Source organism: Podarcis cretensis (assembly GCF_951804945.1).
Source record: "Podarcis cretensis genome assembly, chromosome: 7".
NCBI lineage: Eukaryota > Metazoa > Chordata > Lepidosauria > Squamata > Lacertidae > Podarcis > Podarcis cretensis.
Window position 1 is genome coordinate 23,713,497 of NC_137176.1, and position 19,814 is coordinate 23,733,310.

Genomic DNA, 19,814 nt, shown 5'->3' on the forward strand with positions numbered 1-19,814 from the left:
ATCAGTGAAATAAATAATGCACAGAGAGGAAGTTTAGGTTGGCTGAAACAATTTGTTGCCGTTATCAAAAGGCTCCAACTCTAAATCACCCGTAAGCTGTTTATTGCCTTGCTCCATCTCTTAATTATACGAAACCTCAGCAGTTTGTTTAGTTTTTAATTAGCATAATCCAAGTACAGGGTTCATTCTGGGCAAGGACACGAAGCTATTGAGTATCTGTCCTTTATGCCACAGGGTCAAGAATCATTTCTGTGCTGTGCTTATTAATATATGTTCATAGGAATGGCACTGAAAATCTATCATTAATATTGATCTTGATTTTCAAGCAGTCAATGGTCATTGATGCAGGCAGATAAATTACTGGAATGAATTTTGCAATTGCTTGCTAAGGCTATTCATATTGATAGATGCACTATTGAGCAACTTTTCCTTTCTCCTTTTCAAAATACTAACCATGCCAATAGACATGTGGATGACTATGTGTGGGAACAGGTACGCAAATCATTTTTTCCTAAGTTCTTACAGAGTGAGAGAGATATATATACACCGCAGCAGGTCCTTTTTTCAGACTCTGCCGGAGAACTGGGAGGTTCCTTGGAAGCTTCTCGGGGTTACATTGGTGAGGAAGTGGTTAGGAACACAACCTTTTCTAAAGATAGTTTGTCTACCCCTTGCTATCCAGCTTCCCTCCTGTGTGGTACAGTCTCATAAGAAGGGCTGTGACCATAGGCACCAAAATAAAAAAATTCCTTCCAGTAGCACCTTAAAGACCAACTAAGTTAGTTCTTGGTATGAGCTTTCGTGTGCATGCACACTTCTTCAGATACACTGAAGAAGTGTGTATCTGAAGAAGTGTGCATGCACATGAAAGCTCATACCAAGAACTAACTTAGTTGGTCTTTAAGGTGCTACTGGAAGGAATTTTTTTATTTTGTTTTGACTATGGCAAACCAACACGGCTACCTATCTGTAACTGGAACATAGGCACCAAGTTGCCCCTGTGACTGAGGGGACCCTGCCGCATGTGTGTGACATCACATCCTCTAGAGGAGGCCCAGCACTCTAGTAGAGCTGGGTGCTAAAGCTGCAATGCACACTACACTGGGCCCTTCAAACAAAAATCAAATAGAGTTGGCGCACCTGAGAAGCAGAAAGTCCCAGATTCCATCCCTAGCACCTTCAGCCATGTCCCCTGTCTTAAATCTTGGGAAAATGAAACAGCCTCGCTTTTGTCCCATATGAACTGAAGGTGTGTACTAGAACAATCGTCTTCTTCAACTATGAATCAGGACCCACAAGTAGGTTGCAGCTTGACCTCAGATGAGGCACCCCAGGAGCACCATAGCATTTATTATCTCTTTCTCTCTGTTTTTTTTTTTTTTTTAGTAGAAAGAGCAAGGCAGAAGGAGACCATACCCTCCAATATTTCGCCGATGAAAATAAGAGAATAATGATAATTTTACTATTTATACCCCAAACATCTTACTGGGTTGCCCCAGCCACTCTGGGCAGCTTCCAACATATATAAAGACACAATTAATCATTAAACATTAAACAAAACTTCCCAATGCAGGATTGCCTTCAGACAGCTTGGGGGGCGAATAACTCCATACGCTCCAACATTTCTCCATAAAAAAGTGGGACATCCTAAGGAAAAGTGGGACATTCCAGGATCAAATCAGAAACTGGGATGGCTCCTGTAAATCAGGGATGTCCCTGGAAAATAGGGACTTGGAGAGTCTGGGAGACAGAGAAGGAAAATGTGTCTTCACTTCTAATTTATACATATTTTGTTGTACAGTGGCTTCCTTGAAACAAATGAAGCCTGTAAGCTGAGTTGTGGGTGCTAAGAATTCAAAAATTTTGTTTCTCAGGCTGATGAAATAAAGTGCCATCTTAAACACATCTACTAATAGGTTCAGTGGGGCTTGCTTTCAGGTAAGTGAGAATGGGTTGCTAAACCTTCACACTGTGGACGAGGTTTGCTGAAGTCGGAAAACTATTGTGTCATAGCAACTTGCCAGGCCCTCAGAAATTTAGTATGATATCCACCCAGTAGCCCCTTTTCTCTCTCTCACTTGGTGGCAGCAAAATCCTTATTTTTACCAACCTCTGCATGCATGGGAAAGAGAGAAGCAGCGGTTCTCAAAATGCTTGACATCTCTGTTCAGGCATACAAAGCTCTGCAGACAGAAAACATTGGGAGAGATGGTAGTCTACAGTATCTGACAACTCAACTAAAATATTCTGGAAGTGAGTAAGGCTAAAACCCAGGCAGTATATGAGGATTTTAGACCAAGGACTTTCAGTATTTTGGACTCTCAGTACAAAATATGAAAATCTTTGGAATGCAATGTAATACTGGAGAATTACAAACATGTCCCACTCCCAGGATGTACAGAGGGCAGCGTTTAGTTTTGTAAGCCTCAAATTTTATATAGCAGCTAGGCAACTGAGAATATCAGCATGGTTTCTGCAAAGGTAAAGTAAAGGTAAAGGGACCCCTGACCATTGGGCCCAGTCATGACTGACTCTGGAGTTGCAGCGCTCATCTCGCTTTATTGGCTAAGGGAGCCGGTGTACAGCATCTGGGTCATTTGGCCAGCATGACTAAGCCGCTTCTGGCAAACCAGAGCAGGGCACGGAAACGCCGTTTACCTTCCCACCGGAGTGATACCTATTAATCTACTTGCACTTTGACGTGCTTTCGAACTGCTAGGTTGGCAGGAGCAGGGACCGAGCAACGGGAGCTCACCCCGTCACGGGGCTTCGAACCGCCGACCTTCTGATCAGCAAGTCCTAGGCTCTGTGGATTAACCCACAGTGCCACCCGCATCCCCTCTGCAAAGGTAAGTCCTGTCTATGTCACCTGTTAGAGTTCATTGAGAATAAGCATGTGGATGGGCTGGGGTGGGGAGTAGCCATTGTACACTTAGACTTTCAAAAAGCTTTGGTGATCTTCCTTACCAAAGACTCCCAATTAAGTTTGGCAATCACAGATAGATCCTCTTAAGGATCAGTAAGTGGTAAAGAACAGGAAGAAATGGACAATTCTCATAATGGTGGGATGGAGTCCCACAGGAGCTGAATTGGAACCTGTGCTCTTTAACTCATTCATAAATGTTCTGGCATTAATGTGAGCAGTGAGATGGCAAGGTTTAGCACTGAAGCTCAATTATTCAGGGTAGTTTTAAAAATGGCATTATGAGGAGCTCAAGAATGGTTTTCTCCAAACGGGGTGAATGGACATTTAAATGACCAATGCAGCTCAGTGTAAGCTGGTGCAAAGTGATGAACGTTGGCGCAAAAAGTCCTACCTTCATATATATGCCATTGTGAACTGAATTGGTGGCGATTGACCAGGAAAGAAATCTTGGACTTATGGTGGATAACTTGATGAAAAGGTCGACCCAGTGTGCAGCAGCTATGAAAAAGGCTGATTCCGTGTCAAGGATCATTAGGAAATGGATTGAAAGTAAATCTGCCAATATCAAAATGCTATTATACAAATCTATGGAGGGACCACCTTTGAACTACGATGTACCTTTCTGGTCACCACACCTTAAAAGGGAGATTGCAGAGCTAGAAAAGGTTCAGGCAAGGTCAAGCAAATTGATCAACGGGCTGGAGCAGCTCCATAGGAGGAAAAATTGCATTGGTTGATGTTTTTAAGTTTAGAAAAAAGGTATGTAATGGGGGACATGATAGAGGTGAACAAAAGTATGTATGGTGTAGAGAGAGAGGATTTTTCTCCCTCTCTTAAAATACCAGAACCAGGCGTCATTCAACAAGAATGAATATTGGAAGAATCAAGATAGACAAAAGATAGAACACACAGTGCACAGTTAAACTATGGAATTCACAATCACAAGATGTAATAATGTCACTGGCTTAAATGTATTTAAAAGATAATAATACCAATTCATGGAGGATAAAGTTGTCATCATAATGGCTATGTTGCCTCCATTATTAAAGGTAGTATGGATACAACTTGCTGGGGACATGAGAGGGAGACTGCTTTTGCATTGAGGAACTGTTTGTGGGCTTTCCACAGGCATCTGGTTGGCCACCATGAGAACAGGTTGCTGTGGTAGACTGGCCTTTAGTCCAATCCAGCAGGGCTCCTCTTACGATCTCATGTTAATCCAAACCTTGGTTTGACACCATCTTCATGAAGTCCAATTAGGGCTCTCCCTACTTCCCTTAGTTATCTGTCTGCTCCCAGTTCAATTTTGATTCCTCTGCTACAGCCCTTGAACCAGAAGCCCTGTGAGTCAGGCAGTGGTTCCATGCACCATGCGGATGGTTGGAGGAGGAGACAGCTAGTCATTCAAAGTCAGGTATCATGGCTGGGTTATAGGCAGTTGTCCAAGACAGTTCAGGAGCCAGATAGCAAGAGTTTAGCCAGGGAGTGAACAATGAAGAGCAAAAGGAATCAGAGCTGAGGAGTAAGTTGAAGTTGTGGGACAAGCAGGAGCCACTGTTGAACATCAAACCAGAAGTCAGGGGCAAAGCAATGTACACTCAGGAGAGCTAAATAAGACCTAGGTCCCAGGCAACCAAGCCCGTTTATAGTCCTTCCTGCCCAGGAAGGTCCCATGGCCAGCTTGCAGGTCATAACTGTTGAGGCAATTGCTGCTCCAGTCTTCAGTTCTGTGGCTTTCCATATGGGGAGCCACACACAGGTCCAAAACAACCTAGAGTTACAATCCTAGCAGTTCCTGAAACCATCACTGAAGCCTAGAATCTTCTTAGCCCTAGGAATCAGGTCATCCCAGATAAATGACAAGCACCTCCCACACCAGGTGCACTTCAATATTCTGGACCCAATTTTGCAGAGGGAGGCCACCAGGTATTGGCCAGACAGCCCTTAAATCTAAATGCATATCATTGAACCCAGTGCCCCACATCAGGGTCAGCAAAAGAAAGTAGGAAGAATGCAGCTGGTGCTCCTTGTCTTTGCTTGCCTTCAAACCTCTGTCATACTTTTGTCCTCACCCTTTTGGAACCATTTCTTAATGTCCTTAAAATATTTCTATTGTTGTTGTTGTTGTTGTTTTTCTGTTTTTCTGTTTTTCTGTTTTTCTGTTTTTCTGTTTTTCTGTTTTTCTGTTTTTCTGTTTTTCTGTTTTTCTGTTTTTCTGTTTGCTGCCCTGGGCTCCAATCCTCTCTTGTTGTCTCTCTACCTCCTGCATAATCTGTCCTCACATTACAGGACCGGATCCTCTTTCCTCTGTGCCTTGGACCAGCTCCTACTTTGCCTTCTGCTTGGACCTCATTCCATCCTGCACCTGAACCTGCCAAATCTCTCTTCTGGCTGGCGTTCTGCAAAGATCCTGAGAGGCTGCCCGCATTCTGGGCTCTCTGGCCCCGTTCCTGACAATTCCACACTTTAATTACAAAAAATGCATGATCTGATATTAAGCAAAGTGAGTCCTGTCAAATTAGTCATTCAGACAAATGTTTCCATTTCGTGGGATGACTCAACAACTTGTTGGAGAGGGGAAAAAAAATCTTCATTTACATAACTATAAGTCCTACCACAGCTTAATCATCCCTTTTGTCTGCACACATTCCATTTTTTGAATATTTGCATTTCATTGGCCACCTGCCATTTGTTTAAAGGGTAGGATGTAATTAGAAGCACTGGCAGTTCAGTGGTACATTTTTTTTAATGGCTCAATGCAGTTTGGGTGTCATTACCATATCTGGTGCAATGCTATATACTATTGGAATGTCCTTGCTACTCAGAAATGTAATTGAAAATGTGGCTAAATTGAAAAGGCCTCTTTCATCTTGATGCCGTGATGCATTTTGCTTTACACGCACGCCACAAAAATGCAACATTTGAGGGCAGAGTGCTGTGCTCACCATAGCTCTGATGCAGCGTTCGAAATTCCCATTTTTCTAGGTGCATTATGCGACAGGAGATCTCATCTCTGAGCTCTGGGAGCAGAACTGTGCCTAAGATTTCAGATTAAAACTGCAGAGTGGAAGAAAAGGAGGACCTTTTTCTGCCTCCCCACTTCCAGCTACTTTTTGAAGACTGGAGAAGAGACCCTCTTAAGAATATTAGGGGAGTGGGCAGGGGAAGGACTAGATCATGTGAAAAATGAACACAGTGTTTTAGCTGCAGTTCATTCATTTTCAGCTTTGTATTCTTGTTATTAAAAAAAAACCTCTTGTTGCGCCCATAACCTCGGTTTAAGGTGCCATTTAGCTCTTAGCTTTCATACCTCAGTTTCTAACACTGCTCCGATGTGGCCCTGTGGTTCTTCGCCCACTTCAAAGCAGATGGCTTTCTTGAACCAAGCCTTCCAGCTCACAGGCTTACCCATCAGGAGAGGGCTGCTTTGTACAAAGTAATGGCTGAAAGCTCTAACTTGTGAGGTGAAAGAAGGGCACCATGTCTTGTGTGCTCCTCTCTACTGCTGCTTCAGGCAGCCTAGTACTGCCAAGAAGCAAGCAAGTGACTATGGTGGCAGCTGGGTAGCACTGAAGAAGGGGGTCTATGCAGGTGACTGTAGCAGCCATTGGAAAGGATGGCCACTGCTACAGTCATCTCAAGGCTTCTGACAACATAGAGGCTTCTCTCTTTTTGGCAAATTGCTTTCACATACCCTCCAACATTTCTCCGATGAAAATAGGGACGTCCTATTCCACAATGATAATTTTATTGTTTATACCCCACACATCTTACTAGGTTGCCTCAGTCACTCTTGTTGTTGTTGTTTAGTCGTTTAGTCATGTCCGACTCTTTGTGACCCCATGGACCAGAGCACGCCAGGCACTCCTATCTTCCACTGCTTCCCGCAGTTTGGTCAAGCTCATGCTGGTAGCTTTGAGAACATGTCCAACCATCTCGTCCTCTGTCGTCCCCTTCTCCTTGTGCCCTCCATCTTTCCCAATATCAGGGTCTTTTCCAGGGAGGCTTCTCTTCTCATGAGGTGGCCAAAGTATTGGAGCCTCAGCTTCAGGATCTGTCCTTCCAGTGAGCACTCAAGGCTGATTTCCTTAAGAATGGATAGGTTTGATCTTCTTGCAGTCCATGGGACTCTCAAGAGTCTCCTCCAGCACCATAATTCAAAAGCATCAATTCTTTGGCAATAAGCCTTCTTTATGGTCCAGCTCTCACTTCCATACATCACTATTGGGAAAACCATAGTCAGTCACTCTAGGCGGCTTCCAAGAGCAGGTGAGCTGCTTCTGCTTACCTGGAGGGAGAAAGGGAGGGATGAAACAGATGGGAGGGCAGCATGGTGCAAAAGCACTGGTGGGCTCAGCCAGTGTGTTTGCACTGCTCTGACCTGGCCCAGCCTCACTATTTCCAGTAAGCAGCAGCTTCTCACCTTCTGGGAAGTCAGTTAAGCATCTCTGCCCCACATCTCTGCCCTCTGCTGCTGCTCAGGATCTTTATGCAGGTTTCTCTCACCTTGTCCAATGATGGAAAATTTCCTAAAGGCAGGGGGATTCAGATGACCTACTGAAGAGCCATTCATTCTGTAAGATGGTCATTTTTTTTAAGGCAAGCTTCTTTCCTGTTGTGAAAATTGTACATGTACAAGTAATGAGGACGGAAATTAGATAGCAGCAGCCAAAATTGGATAATAGCAACATCCCCTCTCACCATAAACTCTGAACAGGTCATAACCCTTCATGCAAAAATGAATTCTTGTCCTCCTTCTGCAATGCAAAATCATAACAGGGATCTGCTTGGTTGTCAAGAAAGCATTGGCTGAGAAATGAACATGTCAGGTGAGAGCGGCAAAGGGCAAACACAATCCCTATTCTTTTTATAACATATGGCAAATGTTTGTTGACTATACAAATTCTTTAGAGTGGGGCAGGAGTCCACCCAACACTCACGGAAAAATGTGGTGTGATCTTTTAGAGTAATTAAATGAAACTTTATTACATAGCATGACAAAAGTCTATAATTTTATTGGGAGTTCCAGGGGAGGATCAGATGGGCAGGGAATAATAATAATGAAGATTGTGATGATAATAATTGTTGTTCTTTTGTCTTTCATTTCATTTCTCCTTTCTTTCTTTCTTTCTTTCTTTCTTTCTTTCTTTCTTTCCTTTTCCCCATTTTCATTTTGTTGCATCAAAAAAGCTTTAATAAAAAATTGTGCAAAACAGCAGAAGTCTGTAATTTTATCAGGATAAGTTTCCCCCCCCTGCTGTAACAATTTTTTTATCAAAATGTATCTTCTGTGACATGAAAAATAAATAAAAGCATTATAAAAAAGAAAAGAATAGGAATGATATTTAATATATGAGATGCTCATACCATGTGCTTATCTTGCAGTAGAATGTGCTGTGTTTTTATATTGTGATTTTATCTTGTGAACCGCCCTGAGACCTGCAGGTACAGGCTGGTATACAAATAATAATAATAATAATAATAATAATAATAATAATAACAACAACAACAACCCCCATATCCTGGTCTTCAGATCCTGCCCTGCCATTTGAGAAAATAGCCAACAGTAGCATCATCTTTGGGGAGGGCACCATTATAGGGAAACTCAAGGTCAATTTATTTAGTATATTTTTGCCCCCATAGGTGGATAAACATTTGGATCTTCTGTTCTCAAGGCCTTGGGCTAGATTCTCCAGGGTTACCTGGAAGAAACCCACTGAACAGAGTGGGATGTATTTCTGAGTGAGCATACCTAGGATTGTGCTGTCAACCTCAGTTCAATGTAATATGGGCCTCCTAGCAGTTTACCTGATGGCCGTTGCCAGCCATGGGCTCTGGGGAATTGCCAACAATGACTTTTAGAGGAAGGCAACAATCCCTTACTCCCCCACCAAATCACACCAGGCAAGCAGCAGACGCTCTCTCATTAGCAAGAGTTCAAAGCATAAATGGTAAGATTTAAATTTTATAATTATGACAGTATGTATGATCTGAGTGCGGATACCTAGCTCAGGTGGGTAATTACAGATCTTTAATACATAATTATGTTTCTTGGAAACATAATCACCTTCCTCTAACTACTCTATTTTGCAACATTCAGTGCACACGTAATGTAAATTATGCATTTAATCAGAACAGTTCTAATTGGGCCATTTTCAATTCCCTCCCATAAATACAGTTATTCATTAGTGGGCTTCTAAAAACTTTATGCACCGAGATAATGTGGTTCTGAAAATACGCTTTCCCCGGAATAAATTTAGCTGCACTTGAAGGGGTTGTGTAAGGACAAAAGTGCATCTGTTGAAATCAACTCTCCCTTTAAAATAACAACAATAATTAATAAACTACTCAAGTTCGACGCTGATTGGACATGTAAGTTGCAACCCACCTGTAGGAAGCAAAAATCCCATTCAACTTTCATAAAAGGACCAAGATGGAGAAGGCATAAATCCATTGGGGATGGGGGTTGTCCTTCTGGTCTGCAACTGTGCTTAGTTTTACCATTTTTGCAATACACCCATAAATCATCTGGAAAATGCACATATTGGGAGCAGGAGGGCTCATAGCCTAGGGTTAAAGGTAAAGGTAAAGGGACCCCTGACCATTAGGTCCAGTTGTGGCCGACTCTGGAGTTGTGGCGCTCATCTCGCTTTATTGGCCGAGGGAGCCGGCGTACAGCTTCCGGGTCATGTGGGCAGCATGACTAAGCTGCTTCTGGTGAACTAGAGCAGTGCATGGAAACACTGTTTACCTTCCCGCCAGAGACGTACCTATTTATCTACTTGCACTCTGACATGCTTTCGAACTGCTAGGTTGGCAGGAGGAGGGACCGAGCAACGGGAGCTCAAACCGTGGTGGGGATTCGAACCGCCGACCTTCTGATCGGCAAGTCCTAGGCTCTGTGGTTTAACCCACAGCGCCACCCGTGTCCCTAGGGTTACTGCTTGCCAATTTCTTATCCATATGGAACTAACTAACTGTGGTGCTTCTCTCTATACCAATGAAGCTTAGTAGGCGATTCAGTAAAGTTTGTGATTTTCTGAACATCCCTTAAAAATAAAATAAAATGGTCTTGCCAGATCATACCAAGGTCCAACTAGTCCAGGATTTTGTTTCCAATAGTGGACAGCTGGTCCAGTGCCTCTGGAAGCTTCAGCCAGGGAAGCAAGATATTCAACATCTCCTCTTGTTAGTCCTATGTATCAGGTATTCATATACCTTTCATGGCCACCATAGGAGGTATGGGCAGACATATTGGCTTAAAGCATCATGAAAATGACCCTAAAACGCAATTACGTAACCTTGCTAGAAGTTTAACTAGGTAGGAGCCATTAAATAATCTTCTATGGAAACAGCTGAGGCTGCATTTGTTGCTACTTCTGGCATATGGCACCCATTGGGCTGAAGATTAGGAACTGGGAGAGACGCCAAGAGAAAAGTGTGGGCTGAATCATTGTCTGAAGGGGAAGTGGATACCTATAGAAACTATTTCTACAGTGATTTGCTAAGAACAGGTTGCAGAGTGGTGTACAGGGGTTTGAAGTCATAAAATGTTATTTCTCATTCAAAAGTTACTACGTGCCCTCTAGAATTTCTCTACTGTTTACTTCAGTTGAATGTATGGAAGAAGAATACATATGCTATATAATAAATACGTAAGAGTGTTGTCATGCTGTGGTTTGGTTGGTTACATACAGGTGGCGCTGTAAACTAAAATTGCAGAGAAATAACCAGAAAAGACTGTGGCAGCTCTGCTCAGCTCTTCTTCTTCATCTACCTGCCAGTCTTGGGGGCCCTGCTCTCAGGACCATGAGAGAGAAATCCTGAAGAGCTGCTGCCAGCCGTTGTAGACAATACTGAAGTAGATGGACCATTGATCTGACTCACTATATGGCAGCTCCTTATATTCCTATGAGGTGGTTAGCTGAAAATTGTATGGCCAAAGAGAGTTGGCAGTAGAGTTGCCAGCTTTTGGTTTCAAGATTCATGTTTCTGGCAGGGGAAGGGATGAGATAAGGGGCCCAAAACTTAGAACAATTAAAGGAGCAGAGCCTCTTGTAGTCTGGTGGCCAGCTGCAAAAGTTTTCTGTTTCCTCCTGTGGGTAGCTGTTACCTCAACCCATTCTTGGATTTTAGAAGAAAGCAGCTGCAACTGGAGGTGGGTTTATGTAAGCAACTTCTTTAGCTCCCTCTGCCAGGTTAGCACATTGCTTTGGCATCACCACCCTCTTTCCCCATGCTCAACAGAGTCTGTAGAGGCTAAACAAGAAGAAAATGCCTGCACTTCTCATTGAGAGGAGCTGAACAATTTGACTCCTCAGGCCACACAGTTTGAGCATGTGTACCAGTCATGGTTGGTGATGCAGAGCTGCTGACCTAACCTCCCGTTGCTACCCAGCTATGGTGTGCTGGGTGGTGTTGATCAGAGGCAGTGCCAAGGGCAGTGTGGTTTGGCTCCGGACAGCCTGCATGCACAGCATCAGTCTCACTGCCGCCTTGAACTCTCACTTGTCATCTGTCAGGGAGCCAACAGGTGGAGCAGGTTGTTTGCAGGTGAGAGAGAGAGAGAGAGAGAGAAGCATATGGTGAACTTGCAGTTAGCTTCTTTATTAAGGAAAGCAAAACAAAGAACACAGAGAGACTACTAAAGGGTGACCCTGTCTTTCCATCAGGATGCTGTCAGTGGCTCCCGGCTGACTGCCCAGGAAAGTATAAAGGCAAGAAAAAGTTTCTTAAGGTCCTTTTTTATTTCAATCTTTACAGAGGAAGGCTATAGAACCCAGCATCTTGGATAATGGCATTGTCCCAAGTTAATCTCCACCCCCTTCTCTTCCACTTCCTCATTCGTCATCATCATCACCTCCTCTATGGGTGCTACTATGTGCCCTCTGTCTTTGAGCTCTTTGCTCTCCTAGTTTTAAGGCTCACCGGGTTCTGACAGATAGAGGGTCTGGAATGCTTTCTAATGACAATGTGTCAGCCAGGTGTTTTGACTCTTCCATGATTTCCCCCCCCCCCATCTGCCTCTGAGCTGCTACCTCCCTCAACCCCCTGTTGTAAATCTATACTGTCTTCCTCTTCCTCCTCCCTGGAAGGGTCAGGATGGGGAGGAGGTCTCTACCATTCCTCCTCTGCTCAGTCCCTGATAATTAGTTTTCTTTAACAGTGGAAGCAGGTTTTCAGATTATACACAGCTCTTCTTCAGGCTTTGATTATGAGAGCACAAAATGAACATCCAATAATCTAGATAGTAACAAATGGGTAGTCAGGGGGATGGTTACTTGGTTGCAGAAGTTTACTGGCCATTGCTGTCGGCATGGAGATAGTCTAGGTTGAATGCAAACATGACATTCTGATGTCATGTGTGATGTCACAAAGAGGATATGCTTTAAGCCTTGGTAAAGCCAAAAGCAGTTAACAGTCAGACTGCATCTCAGCCTTGTCAAGATGCATCTGCATAATAGGTGATGAATAGTTTTATTTGGGGGAAAGTTTTAGATTGCTTTGCCGGTTTGTAACCCATTAAGTGGGACGCAGGTGGCGCTGTGGGTTAAAGCCTCAGCGCCTAGGGCTTGCCGATCGAAAGGTCGGCGGTTCGAATCCCTGCGGCGGGGTGCGCTCCCGCTGCTCGGTCCCAGCGCCTGTCAACCTAGCAGTTCGAAAGCACCTCCGGGTGCAAGTAGATAAATAGGGACCGCTTACCAGCGGGAAGATAAACGGCGTTTCCGTGTGCGGCTCTGGCTCTGGCTCTGGCTCTGGCCAGAGCAGCGATGTCACGCTGGCCACGTGACCCGGAAGTGTCTCCGGACAGCGCTGGCCCCTGGCCTCTTAAGTGAGATGGGCGCACAACCCCAGAGTCTGTCAAGACTGGCCCGTACGGGCAGGGGTACCTTTACCTTTACCTTTAACCCATTAAGTTGAGGCCAATAGATATACATTCACAACCTTGTACCCATCAAATAATCAACTTTATGGGTGACTTTGGGACTGATTTATACAACCACATTTCCTTTCTCAACTCTATAGCAGCTTTTTCTCTGTATTTTAAAAAAATAACCAAGAAGGAGAAGATAAGGAACCAGGCATAAGATCTAGATGAGTATGGTAAGGATCTAAGCTTTATAAGTGAGGGGGCTAGGAAGATGGCTTTGTGGTCCAGCATAGGAATGATGGGTGCTTCATATTATTGAATTCCTGTTCCACAAAGAAGAAGTCTTTGAGCTCTTTGCTCTCCTACTTTTAAGGCCCGCCAGGTTCTGGGAGATGGTGGGTCTGGAATGTTTTCTAATGACGATGTGTCAGCCAGCTGCTGCTCTTGCTCTGCCTGCTCCTCCTCTCCCATAATTTCCCAACTTTCCCCCTCATCTGCCTCTGAGCTGCTACCTCCCTCAAACCCCTGTTGTAAATCTATACTGTCTTCCTCTTCCTCCTCCCTGGAAGGGTCAGGATGGGGAGACACCACTCCTCTTCTGCCCAGTCCCTGACACATAATGAAACAGTTGTTTGAACTGGCTTGAAGCTCTTCCATCACTCCCTAATCTTCTGTGTCGGGCCCCTCTCTCTGTGATCTGCCTGGCTCACTGCTCAGGAATATGCAATAAACGCTTCATTCTAGGAGTGGGGCCGGCGAGCTGTCAGCAGAGAAGCTGTCAGAGTGGCTTTGAGGCAAAACTCCAGGGTCTACCTCTCCTCTGTCATCTCTGTCGGTGCCTGCATCCAAACTGGAAACCTCACCTTGCCTGTGCCTGCTTCCATCTCTTAGCTATCTCTCAAGCGCCCTACTCCTAGCATGTCCCAGCTTGTCCTCTCCTCTGAGGTGTGGCCTGTGTCCAGCCACCAATCCCCAGGCTCAAAATCCTCTTCCTCTGCACCTTCCCTGGGGAGGTCTTGACTGGGCAGTTGTCACCTCTTTTCCTCATCCAGCCAGTCTCTGACATCCTCCTGGTACGCCACAGCAATGGTGGTGACAGGAGGTTAGGTAAGCAGGACCCCCTCCTGCTGTTGGTGAGCACCAAGTGGAAATGCTACTACTGACTGTCCATACACAACCTTGGCTTTAATTGATACATTATGTTAACCAAGCTAACATCCCATTTTTACACACACACACATACAGTGGTACCTTGGGTTAAGTACTTAATTCCTTCCGGAGGTGTGTTCTTAATCTGAAACTGTTCTTAACCTGAAGCACCACTTTAGCTAATGGGGCCTCCCGCTGCCGCCGCGCCGCCAAAGCACGATTTCTGTTCTCATCCTGAAGCAAAGTTCTTAACCTGAAGCACTATTTCTGGGTTAGCAGAGTCTGTAACATGAAGCATGTGTAACCTGAAGTGTATGTAACCCGAGGTACCATTGTATATGTTTTCTGACTGAGCTATGATAATTCCAATTGCTGTATGAAAGCTATTATTGGAAAAACACCTTCAAATGTGGCATGGGAACAGGAGAAGGTCCAGGACTGCTACCCTCCAAGTAAAGAATAAGAAGTTAGCAGGCATGGGTGTCAGGATGTTGTCAGTGGCCGGTCCTATCCTGCATAGACCTTATTTTTAGTCTTGGACTCCTTATTCCCAAGGTTTTTTTAATTGGTGATGCCAAAGAATCTGGAGCCTTATGTGCACAAAGTACAGTGGTACCTCGGGTTAAGTACTTAATTCGTTCCGGAGGTCCGTTCTTAACCTGAAACTGTTCTTAACCTGAAGCACCACTTTAGCTAATGGGGCCTCCTGCTGCCGCTGCTCCGCCGGAGCACAATTTCTGTTCTCATCCTGAAGCAAAGTTCTTAACCTGAAGCAATATTTCTGGGTTAGCGGAGTCTGTAACCTGAAGCATGTGTAACCTAAAGCGTATGTAACCCGAGGTACCACTGTATATGGGCAACTGGCCTAAAGCCAAGTTGGACTGTTTCACTGAAGCATCTCATTTTATGTTCTCTCAGGATCCCATCATTTTTCTTAGCAGCTTTCCTTTTGCTTCCTATTTAAAAAAATGAGTGCAGCTGAGAGCAGTGCCCTGAATGAAGCTTTTTACTAGTTTCGAAACTTTTGGGGACATTTGCCGCCCTCTTGAAAATGGAAGCCTGCAATTAAAATGCAAAGGAATGCCATAATAGCATAAAAATGGGTGAGCGAGTTTGAAAGCCACTGCACTTAACTGCTGGGGGTGGAGGTGAACATAATAAAATAAACCTTAAATATTGAGCCGCGCTCTCCAATTGCGGCTGAATGTCAATTGACACCGACAGAGTGAAAATCCAGCGTTCATTAGGAAGTGTTTTTGTGCAATACTTGCCACGAAGAAGAATGCAACTGAGGGGGCGCATTCCCATCTGGTACAAATCAAAGGAGAATATTAGCATTTATTTATTATCAATTAAGGTACCCCACTTTTCACTATATATCTCAAAGCGTCTTGAAGCGAAAAAAAAGTAAAGCATATTAGGTTGCATTCGAAGTAGCACTAAGAGGGAAATTCCATTAGCAGAAGGATTCCTACTTCTGCAAGAGAGAGAGACAGAGACAGAGAGAGAGAGAGAGAACGCACATACTTTCGTAACCTACATAATTATTTTAAAACAAACAATGCTCTCCCACTCTCCTCCCCCCACAAGTCCCCTATATTTTTTCTGGGGTTTCCTCCAACACTCTGGAGCAGATATGGAAATAGCAGGGAGCATCTCAGCAGGGAGGAGAGGGGCTGAAGACCTCTTGCACAAGCAATTATTTAGGAACATAGGAAGCCATCTTATACTGAGCCAAACTATTGGTCCATCTAGCTCAGGATTGTCTACATTGACTGACAAAAGTTTGCAATGATTTCAGGTGTGGTTCTCTCCCAGACCTACCTGCAGATGCTGAGGGCTGAATCTGGGATGTTTTGCATGCAAAGCAGATGCTCTACTACTGACCTGCAGCCCTTCTCCAACACTGACCCACAGCTGAATAACATCCAGGCTGTATCTACGCTGACCTGTTTTAACATTATTAGAAAGTTATTAGAGCATCTGGGAAAGGCTGGTATCCTGCACTGCCCAGCATCTGCCTGAGGCAGTCCCCGCATTTTGCTTAATACAAGGGCCGGTCCTATCCTGCATAGACCTTATTTTTAGTCTTGGACTCCTTATTCCCAAGGTTCTTTTAATTGGTGATGCCAAAGAATCTGGAGCCTTATGTGCACAAAGTACAGTGGTACCTTGGGTTAAGTACTTAATTTGTTCCGGAGGTCCGTTCTTAACCTGAAACAGTTCTTAACCTGAAGCACCACTTTAGTTAATGGGGCCTCCTGCTGCCGCTGCACCGCCGGAGCACAATTTCTGTTCTCATCCTGAAGCAAAGTTCTTAACCTGAAGTTAGCGGAGTTTCTGGGTTAGCGGAGTCTGTAACCTGAAGCATATGTAAGCTGAAGTGTATGTAACCCGAGGTACCATTGTATATGTTTTCTGACTGAGCTATGATAATTCCAATTGCTGTATGAAAGCTATTATTGGAAAAACACCTTCAAATGTGGCATGGGAACAGGAGAAAGTGCAGGACTGCTACCCTCCAAGTAAAGAATAAGAAGTTAGCAGGCATGGGTGTCAGGATGTTGTCAGTGGCTCCCGGCTGGCTGCCGGAAAGTATAAAGACAAGGAAAGGGTTCTTATAGTCCTGTTTTATTTCAGTCTTTACAGAGAGAGGCTATAGAACCCTGGCGTTGTCCTGGCTGAATCTCCACCCCCTGTATCTCCCACTTCCTCATTCGTCATCATCATCGTCACCTCTACCGGTGCTGCTGTTGGGTTTCTATTCCTCTCACTGTGCAGATATTGTGTAGGATTGGTTCATCACAAGTCTGTGTTATGTAAGTGAAGTTAACATATGAGAGTGCTGGAGGTGAAATAGTTAAACAGGTTACCCAATCAGGACCCAGGGGGGTGGAGTCAGAGGGACTATAAAACCAGCTGGGGGGGCAAAGGGGGGAGTTCGTGGGGAGTTGGGTGGTTGGTTGGAGTGGGAGTGAATTGGGATAGAGTTTGTGGGTAGGTTTAGTTAGTGTAGTGAAATAAGCTGAGTCAGGAACAGTTAGGGGCTAGGAAGACAAGTAAATATCTGAGAGGTGATTTAGTGAGTGAGAGCAGGTAGCGAAAGTTATAGGTCTGGATAGGCACCCCATGAATGTAATTGATGCTGTCTATGAAACCACAGGGACGCAGGTGGCGCTGTGGGTTAAAGCCTCAGTGCCTAGGACTTGCCGATCGAAAGGTCGGCGGTTCGAATCCCTGCGGCGGGGTGCGCTCCCGCTGCTCGGTACCAGCGCCTGCCAACCTAGCAGTTCGAAAGCACCTCCGGGTGCAAGTAGATAAATAGGGACCGCTTACCAGCGGGAAGGTAAACGGCGTTTCCGTGTGCGACTCTGGCTCGCCAGAGCAGCGATGTCACGCTGGCCACGTGACCCGGAAGTGTCTCCGGACAGCGCTGGCCCCTGGCCTCTTAAGTGAGATGGGCGCACAACCGCAGAGTCTGTCAAGACTGGCCCGTATGGGCAGGGGTACCTTTACCTTTACCTTTATGAAACCACACGCTTGTTAAACTGCGATAAATAATCAGAAGTTTATGTTTCAATTTAACCCTGACTGGACTCAGTATTGTACCAGGTAGGGCCTAGGTGGTGGCACCGAGTAATAAAGTGGTGGCACAGGGATCAATAGACGATGAAACGTCTGGGGACCCTGTGTGATCGCCACAATGTATTCCAGCACCGACTGTTGGAATCACGGGAGCAGATGTTTACTGTACTGTTTCTGGTTCGTTTGTTTTTTGCTTTCACTTCTGACTTCTTTCCAAGGAAGACCAGAGAGAGGAGGCATGTTTTCTTTTGTTCTGCCTTGTGCTTGATAAAGTAGCTCAGAGCTTACAACCCCAGTTTAGCTCTGACTGCGTTTTATCTCTGCTGGACTCTGGATGTGTGCTCAGTGTCTCCAAGGCCTGAGTCACTATAAATCATCAGGGAAGGCTGTTGGAACTTCCTAGAGCTGCATGCTGATGGGAGGGACAGGCTGGAAACGTTCCTGTCGTTTGCCTGGGGGTCGTCCATGCCCCCGGCCAAGCCGACAGCTGCTACGTGTCCTCTGCCTTTGAGCTCTTTGCTCCCCTACTTTTAAGTCCCGCCGGGTTCTGGGAGATGGTGGTCTGGGATGCTTTCTAATGACAACATGTCAGCCAGGTGTTGCTCTGGCTCTCCCATAATTTCCCAACTTTTCCCCTCGTCTGCCTCTGAGCTGTGACCTTCCTCAAGCCCCTGTTGTAAATCTATACTGTCTTCCTCTTCCTCCTCCCTGGAAGGGTCAGGTTGGGGAGGCAGTCTTTGCCATTCCTCTTCTGCCTAGTCTCTGACATTGGGTACAATACAGACAATGTGGGGCTCTTGCTTTTTTCAATAATCTGGAATATACTGGGAGCTTATACACACTGCCTGCAGTCTCTTGCTTCTGTAGCAAGCTGTCCTTTCCTATTTGGGAAGCAAGCCACAAACCCCAGTCCTGCCTCTGAGCGTACACTAGAATCATAAAATCATAGAATCATAGAATCATAGAGTTGGAAGAGACCACAAGGGCCATCGAGTCCAACCCCCTGCCAAGCAGGAAACACCATCAGAGCACTCCTGACATATGGTTGTCAAGCCTCTGCTTAAAGACCTCCAAAGAAGGAGACTCCACCACACTCCTTGGCAGCAAATTCCACTGTCAAACAGCTCTTACTGTCAGGAAGTTCTTCCTAATGTTTAGGTGGAATCTTCTTTCTTGTAGTTTGGATCCATTGCTCCGTGTCTGCTTCTCTGGAGCAGCAGAAAACAACCTTTCTCCCTCCTCTATGTGACATCCTTTTATATATTTGAACATGGCTATCATATCACCCCTTAACCTCCTCTTCTCCAGGCTAAACATGCCCAGCTCCCTTAGCCGTTCTTCATAAGGCATCGTTTCCAGGCCTTTGACCATTTTGGTTGCCCTCCTCTGGACACGTTCCAGTTTGTCAGTGTCCTTCTTGAACTGTGGTGCCCAGAACTGGACACAGTACTCCAGGTGAGGTCTGACCAGAGCAGAATACAGTGGCACTATTACTTCCCTTGATCTAGATGCAATACTCCTATTGATGCAGCCCAGAATTGCATTGGCTTTTTTAGCTGCCGCGTCACACTGTTGGCTCATGTCAAGTTTGTGGTCAACCAAGACTCCTAGATCCTTTTCACATGTACTGCTCTCAAGCCAGGTGTCACCCATCTTGTATTTGTGCCTCTCATTTTTTTTGCCCAAGTACAATACTTTACATTTCTCCCTATTAAAATTCATCTTGTTTGTTTTGGCCCAGTTCTCTAATCTGTCAAGGTCATTTTGAAGTGTGATCCTGCCTTCTGGGGTGTTAGCCACTAGTCTCTCCCAACAAAAGAGACAGCTCTGCTTTTCACCCATGCCTGGGCCTGCTTCTCTGTCAGACTTTTGCCAGAAGGGATGGTCAGTTTACCACCATAATCTGAAGCTACATTTCCCTTTGCTACAGGATGCCCATGGCCCAACCCAAAGCTCCGAGGCTGCCCGAGACCAAACTGTAGGACATGCTTTGCAAAAGGTCAAAATAAAGCTAACCTTGAAGCCCAGTGTACCAGAGTTTTATGTCTTTGCAGATTTGCATTTCATGGGCTTGTCTTTAAATCAGGAGCTTTCGCTGACTAGCTTGAACCAGAGAGAGAGAGAGAGAGAGAGAGAGAGAGATATCAGGTTGTTGTTGTAAAAACAAAAGTGCCAGGGACTTTGGAGTGGCGGTAAGTAATAATTTTGCTCAAATTGGAGTGCTTGTGGAAAATGTTTTGCTTCAGTCAGGGCTTCACCAAGATGCTTCTCACAGTTGTTTAG

General features: G+C 45.0%; 2 long non-coding RNA genes across 2 annotated transcripts; one reads left to right on the plus strand and one right to left on the minus strand.

The window, feature by feature from the left end:
• Positions 1-2,110: 2,110 nt before the first annotated feature.
• On the minus strand, positions 2,111-6,414 carry LOC307220182. Its single transcript, XR_013840756.1, has 3 exons — positions 6,237-6,414; positions 3,318-3,424; positions 2,111-2,183 (listed from the first exon to the last, which is right to left on the minus strand). It is a non-coding gene; the product is annotated as an uncharacterized lncRNA (long non-coding RNA).
• A 10,227-nt stretch (positions 6,415-16,641) lies between these two features.
• On the plus strand, positions 16,642-19,558 carry LOC307220998. The gene is made up of 2 exons (XR_013841264.1): positions 16,642-16,734; positions 19,462-19,558. It is a non-coding gene; the product is annotated as an uncharacterized lncRNA (long non-coding RNA).
• Positions 19,559-19,814: the final 256 nt, after the last annotated feature.